This window comes from Gymnodraco acuticeps, unplaced genomic scaffold (genome assembly GCF_902827175.1).
Source record: "Gymnodraco acuticeps unplaced genomic scaffold, fGymAcu1.1, whole genome shotgun sequence".
Classification (NCBI taxonomy): Eukaryota; Metazoa; Chordata; class Actinopteri; order Perciformes; family Bathydraconidae; genus Gymnodraco; species Gymnodraco acuticeps.
In genome coordinates, this window is record NW_022990008.1 from 1 (window position 1) to 7,813 (window position 7,813).

The 7,813-nt window shown below is 39.2% G+C and overlaps 1 non-coding gene across 1 annotated transcript; it reads right to left on the reverse strand.

The window, feature by feature from the left end:
* Nucleotides 1–7,538: 7,538 nt before the first annotated feature.
* On the reverse strand, nt 7,539–7,611 carry trnav-uac. The gene has a single exon. It is a non-coding gene; the product is annotated as a tRNA-Val (tRNA).
* Nucleotides 7,612–7,813: the final 202 nt, after the last annotated feature.

Consider the following 7,813-nt stretch of genomic DNA (forward strand, 5'->3'; position numbering starts at 1 on the left):
TAGATAGATAATAGATAGATAGAAGATATGATAAGATAGATAGATAGATAGATAGATAGATAGATAGATAGATAGATAGATAGATAGATAGATAGATAGATAGATAGATAGATAGATAGATAGATCGATAGAACTTCCAGGTTGGCCTTCAAAAATCCTTCGGCCTTGCAGTGGTACATTTTGTCCGCCCTTCCACTAGCATTAGCACACTCTCCTCCTTCAGCTTCATTTATATGTGTCCTGTTCTCCACAGCAATCCCAAATCCACCGTCGTCAACGTGACTGACAGTAATAATACTGAAGACTCTTCCCAAAAGACAAATGTAGCTCATCAATCTGCAAAATGAACAATGTATCTGTGTTTCTGAGGGCCAACCCATCGTCGCTGTTTGAAATCTGATGCAATTATGTGTGTTTGCTTGCGGAGTGTGTTAGTGTGTGTGTATAAACCCATAGTTATAAGGAATTATTTGACATTTCGGGATTTAGTTTGTTGGCTTATTTGACAAAAGTAAGATAAAAACACTCATTTTTATTTCTCCATTAATTATGAAGTGACCAGTAGGAGAAAGTTATGCTAAATTATTTTTAACAGACAGAAATCGAAGCTGGGACTTGACGTCACACTTGTGTTGACTTGTTGTTACGGAACAATTCAGAAAGTTACTGATACCACTTCTTTCTGGGTAAGCCATTGTTAGCAAAACCACTTGTAGCTAAATTAGTCATTGTTAGCAATACCAGTTGTAGCTAGGTTTTAGCAATATAAGTGTTAGGCCAGTCTTAAATTGCTCTTATATTAGTGCAAGCTAGACGGTTTTGTAAAAATAAAGACTGACTTGATTTAAACCTTAAAAGTTAGCCACCTCATCCTCTAGCTAGATCTGAACATAGAAGTGAAACCTTTCTAACACTAAAGTTTTGTAGTAAATCTGCAATTAAATGTTATGCTCATGATAGCTTTTTGAATGTGATGAATTGTAAAAAGCTGTTGTTTCATAATTTCCGCTGAAATGGTGGTTTGAAAAAAGGTTTAAGCCATATTTTAGTTTGAAATAAAGTATTGAATCTCACTGATCGCATGGCAAATTAGTGCTATTTACTGTAAGACCATCCAAAGTTTAATTAAGTACTATAACTTTGAACTATGCCATAGTCAAAGTATACATTTGTTAAACTAACTGTTATTGCTGCATTATTAACCTTCTAATCAAAATAAGAAAATTACTCTATTTAACCCTCCTGTTGTCTTCGGGTCAAATCTGACCGATTTACTACTTTCATCAATCATAACTTTTTTGTTTTACATTCGATTGCATTAAGGCGTCATGATATCCTTCACAGTAGACATTTGAACATATTAAATTGCTGATCACCACTTTCATTACATTTCGGATGATTTAGTCAACTTTGTAACACCCATGGTGTTCCCGCTCAAAAACACTAACCAATTTGACACATTTCCCGCTCTTATGTGCCCCTCCCCCCACATGGATCACACCTGCCACACGCAATACATGTTCAGTGTCTGTTCTTTGTATATTTACTGCAGTTGTTCATGTATACCAGTAGTCTGATACAATATGTACAGTTTGAAAGGGTGTTAAATGAAATTAGGTGATTAATGGTTTTTGTGTTAATGTAATAGCAGTTAAAACAGGACCGGTCAAATTTCACCGCGAACACCAAAGTAAGGGGGGAAACTAAGGCAATAGGAGGGTTAAGTATAAGTCCATAATATAGACCAAATTAACATCATTGTACATGTAAGCTTCTTACTTTTCACACTATTGTATTGCACCTGTAGCTCTGTGTTAACAAACATAGAATAAAATCAACACATATTTTTATTTGGTGCAAAATGAATGTAGTGACATCTGTCTTCGCTAATAAAGCAACAAACTAGTAAAATCAACTGTGTGTTGTGTAGCAGGCAAAGAGCGCCTTGAGGGGTTATTTCTCTCTCATGACATGAATACCGTCTGAAGTTTAAAGGCTTTGGAGTTGACAGCTGTCTTAATGTAGGCTTTACACTGCACACACAGCTTCACTTGCCTAAACACTTACACATGAAAAGATGTCAAACTTGCACCCCCTATCATATTTTGATGTTTATGCCGTGATTATACATTTCCATTGTGTAAGATGTGGTTGAATTTACTTGAAAAGACAAAGAAAATCCCCGAAGATATTCCAGTAAGTAACCCGCCATGAAAGCAATCAGTCAACTCAATTAGGGTAATGGCATGTCATCGACTTTAAAACCTGACATTCATCATCACTTGATGGGACTTTCCCTTTGAGGCCACCCGTCTTTTCGATGTCCCCTGAGGGTGAGAGTGAGCAACACTGCTGGCATTATTTCTGCTCTCTCATTTGTTCCAATTACCCCAGAATGGTTGAGCTGGAAGCATTCAGCGTTACAATCCATTCATATTAAAGTTGGCTGTTTGGGGAAATGTGTGCAGTGAGACTTTGAGCGAGCGATACAGTAGATGTGCGTGAATGTCTGATGCTGTGAGGCGAGACTTTTCCTTTCCTCTCAGCAGAGGTTTATAGGCTGCATGTGTGTGTGTGTGTGTGTGTGTGTGTGTGTGTGTGTGTGTGTGTGTGTGTGTGTGTGTGTGTGTGTGTGTGTGTGTGTGTGTGTGTGTGTGGGCCAGATTAAAAGACAGTGTTTTTAATCCATGCTAAGAACTTTGTATTGCACCCAGTTTCCAGGGGGAAATGTAGATGTTTCCGCCTTTTAAATGGAGATTACAAATATATTATTAGCAGGAGCTGAATGTAATTTAGCACATTTACTCAAGTACTGGATTTAAGTACATATTTTCCACTCTGGTATATTTCCATTTAATGGTACTTTTTTGACTAATAATGCACTCATTTTGGTAATTTAGCTACATGTATGTGACAGCTTTAGTTACAGATTATAATCCCACAATTCAAATAACTTTTTTAAGTGATAATATGTTACTATATGTTAAATTAACCAGCAATAAGTAATAAAAAGTAGCCCTACCATTATCAGCTGCACCATTAATGTGATGCCTACATTAATAATAACTATAATCCAGTTAAATATGTTTCTAAAATGGGCCAATTTGCGTAGTAGCTAGTCGTACCTTTTGTACTTTAAATATATTTTGATGCTATTTCTTGTAATTTTACTTTGGTAAAATGTGGAATTAAGGACTTGTGCTTGAGATGGAGTCATTTTACACTACTTTTGAAAAATCTGAAAACTTCTTCCACCACCAAGTCTGAAATTGGACGTTATCACGGAAATTTCTAAAAAATCTCAAAGAGAAATTCTTCTGATGGAAAGCCCTGACAGAAATTCAACAGGAGATATTTACCTCTTCAAACCAGAGTTGGGGAAGGCCATGTTTCAGTCCGAGGTTCAGGTTCAGCGGCGAGGAAACGGAGGTGAGATGCAGGAGCAGAAGTAGCCTCAGAAGTTAAAATTCCCCTGAAATCAGTCCAACCTGCGCATGTTGAGGACTGACGGAGAGAGGTGGCACGGGAGATGTTCAAGCATTTTCTGAGGAAACATAAAAATGGGTTCAATGAGTTCCCATTGGCCAGGAGTTCTTCAGTAGGTGGTGGCTACATTTTATCACCAACACTTAAAAAATGCAGAAGCCCACGGGCGTTTATGTGCAACACCCCCTCTGCTTCTTTTCTCCACGGTGCCTCCTAATGACACGTATGCCTGTATGTAATTCTCCTAATAATTATCGTCAGGATAGGAGAAGAAGCAGCGGTGATGAAATGTGGATTTCATAATCACGTGTGCTCATCAGCGCAGGTGAAGAATGCATGTCAGCCTGTAGTGTTGACATGAAGAAAGCCTTGTTATTACCAGAGGAGCCTCAGGCAGACATGTGTTTGCATCCTGCATGTTATGTAATTGATTCTGTGGCGTTTGATCTGTGATTTTCTCTGCACTTGAGAAGATGTGAAAGCCTAAGGCAGGCTGATTTCCTGCAGGAATATCGCATTAGCCTAAGGAAAACGCAAAGTTGCATTCTGTATGTACTTCATTCTGAACAGACGCTTGGACATTGCTCTCATGTACGAGTGTAACCCAAACAGATTTGTCACTAAATGATTTTCATGGGATGGGAAGCACTTTGCCCGTGGGTACAGAACTGTCATTAGTTTAAGAAGCATCAATGTGCTTTAAATGGGAGGAAATTGTGATCTGAAATGGTGATTACCACCGCTGCTTTCCAGGAGCATAACGACCAATTTCACTTGCACATATTTTAATGAGGGTGCCAGACTTGAAAGGACATTTTAACCCACTATCTAGGATACATATGTTCCATTCTGATGACCGAGGTTGGATTGTTTTTGCGTTTTTGTTAGAGAAATGTGGTTGTAGAGACGTCTGTGTTTTCCCCGATCTAATGGGACTCTCGATGGCTTGTTACGGCAAAACATTGAAATCTTGTCCAGGTTACTCATCTTAATCCACAGGCCTTGTTGCGAGCAGTATTTCAAAGTACAAAAGGGAGAACAAGCATCTCTCCCATGAGCAGATTTACCTTTTCCTTTTGCGCATTGATATGGTTTGGTTCAGCAGAAGGGAAATAGTTATTACGTGGAACTGCTTTCAAAAAGCTCAGAGGATTATCCTGAGTAACCAGGTCAAGATGTAAATAAGTACTGCTGTTGAGTTTTTTTAAATGTATTTCTTCAAGCACCACAAACCAAGTGTCATCTAGTTCCATATATATTGTAGAAAACTGGACTGTAATTATCTTTAAAAGTGTGAAAATCTCACCAAAGAATCTAAATGAATCAGAATCAGCAACAGGGTTATTACCTGGTAGGTTGACGCGTACGTGGAATTTGACTTGGTGTCATGGTGCATACATACAAGTAAAACAAAAATTAAAAACACAGGTAGAGAAGTAGAAAAATATGAAAAATAATACTAAATATAGTCAAATATAACAGTATTTATATTGCAATGGAATAAAATATTGAATAGAAATTGGCAGTAATACAAAAAAAGAAAACAGATATTGTTGTACATTGTGTGCATTATTGTAAAACATATAGCACTATAAGTAGGAGGTCTTTAATTTAGGGTGAACCGCCCCTTTTACTATTTTTCTATCATGTGTAGGCCTGAGACTGTTTTCCTGTATGTGTTGGATTATTGGTTTATCGACCCTGGCAGTTGCTCTTCTTGCAATATGATATGATATCACAGATCAATAACCTCACAGTCATCTGATACTCCGCAGTTTACGACAACAGATAACACAGAGGTCAAGTATAACATATTTGTAGCTGTATCATATTGCATGTTTCCGTAGAGCACAACGAGCTGCAGGAGAAACTCCATGCAGAGACCCCTCAGAGATCTGGCTCAGAGATCATGTGTCCAGTCTGGATAATTGAGAGCTCATGCTTTCAAAAACTGTTTGTGATCATTCATCCACGCGCTCGCCCCATGACTCGCACACCAGGAGTTGAAAACGCCAGGGCCCTCCAGCCTGATTCTGTTGTTGAAACTGTGTTCACAAAGCTCTGATCACGCTGTGCTCCGCCAGCATGCAGCCTATGTGGAGGTGGCACCTTTATCAGTTAAACGTTTGTGGACCATCTTGTGTCAGAAAGGGGTTTCCCTTTCCTGTAGTGTGCCATGTAGGTGTGTGTGCATGTAAATGGTCTGCAAAGGTTAAAACTCCTGTGTTTTCTCTCCCACTCTCCATTGGACTCCTTTATTTATTTCAGGAACATAGTGATCTATCGTCTAAAGCTCCAACACATTGTACGTGATAGGCTAAGGGGCGGGACATCTCTAAGCGGTTGACCGATCACAACAGCTAACCAATCAGAGCAGACTGGGCTCTGGTTTCAGACAGAGGGTGAAAAGAGGTGCTGCAGCACAGGCAGTATGAGCTAAATAAAGAGCTTTTGAACATTAAAGCATGGAGACATGAAGTAGAGACACTAAATACTGATATATACTTGAAAATTAGCAAAATTGGGCTCCTTTAAAGGGAGGGAATGCTCATGACACGCATTTTTAAATAATTATCATCCGATAAAACAGACCAGTCTCTGCCAGTCTTTTTAAAAAAAATGTAATCCGATGACGTTATCAGTGATTTTAAACGGATTAATTACCGAAATAACATCAACCCTGTGGGCGGCGCCATTTTACCGGAAGTGACGTAAACTATGCGTTTGGTGGCGAGGACAAATTGATGTTCATGTTGTTTACTCTAGTTACTCTCTCAATTCTATAGAAATATGACTCATTGTATCGCGAAACATTGCCACAATTCGGATAGGAACAATCCACGGAATGCTGGGTTCCATCTGTTGCCAAAAGGTAAGCGTAGGAAGTACGTTCGGAGGCAGTGGCTAGCGAAATGTGCTCGGCCCGAACCGAAAGATCCACAGGCATGTATGCAGCGAACATTTCAAGTTTCCGGACGACTACTCTGAGAGTATGATAAAACATAAAATGGGATTTATTAAAAGTGCCATCGGTCTTTCTGGTGTCATCACCGACCAGGACACCAGTTCGGCCAGTTGAGAAATCGCCCTCTGCAAGTGTGAAGCGACGGAGGACCAGAAGTAGTACTCGGAGTAAGAATAAGGTATGTTATCGCGCATTTCCATTGCAGCGGATAGCCCCGTTTAAACGTCCTTTAGCATCCAGGCCAGGCCAGTTTTTGGTGGCCTTTCCATATAGCGTAGTACCGGCTAGCGGGTACTTTTCCCCAGTTTTTCCGGCCCCATAAAATCGTGGTTCTAGGGCCAGGGACAACGAGGCTGAGATGCTAAACTAGAGAGGGAATCGCTAGCAAGGGTGGTACTACATGCATACATATCTAGTAATCAAAATTATTGTATCTACTAAGTGGGCCTAAATTGGGGTTGTATTGTTTGCCTTTTTAGAAAACTTTATTTTATATTATTTGGGCAGTACATGATATACACAATTGTATTGTTTGCCTGTAGTTGGCCTTATAATTAATAAAATATTTGAATTTGAAGTTTTGTAGATAGGGATCTTTTGGAATTATCTAGTCTTTGTAATTGTCCGGCGACGTTTCTCAGACTGTCCAGACTGCTTTAATTTTCTAGCTTAAATCAGTAAATGTTCTAAAATGTTTGCTGGGGCCCTGACAATACTCAAATACTCCGCCATGTTTTCGTGTGTTTACAAAGTGAACGCATGGATGACGTCACGACCATCACGTGACTACTGAAAATGGCCAAAATGGCAGCTGCCTGACGGAATATACAGGTTTTGATCAAAAAGAGCTATAAAATCATTATTTACCGGGGAATATCGCTGATTTCTTCAGGGTATGGTTTAAACATAATGTTTCACTAAATACTGAAGTTTTGATTAATTATCTAATGAGTGGAGCATTCCTTTAAAGGACAGGTTTGATATGGTTAGCTTAGATTAGCACAAATACTGTTAACACTGGTGTGTATTTCCATTAATTATTGGCACAGAGAATCATCTGATCACATCGACTATAACTCTCAAAGGAAGGTTTCACTGGGGATTGAACCCAGGACCTTCTGCGTGTAAAGCACACGTGATAACCACTACACTATGAAACCTCTGTATCTCCTCTCTTATTAGATGTCGTCATGTTTTGTTTGGGTTTTTACTCACTGTCTACAGATATATAAAAAAACTTAGTTCAGAGAACTTTTACCCCCATTTATAGAGCCTGCTAGAGAGGTGGGACTATCCTGGGGGGGGAAAAAGTACCAATTTCTATTGGCTGGGAGAATTGCAAACCACGCCCCGTAAAACTCT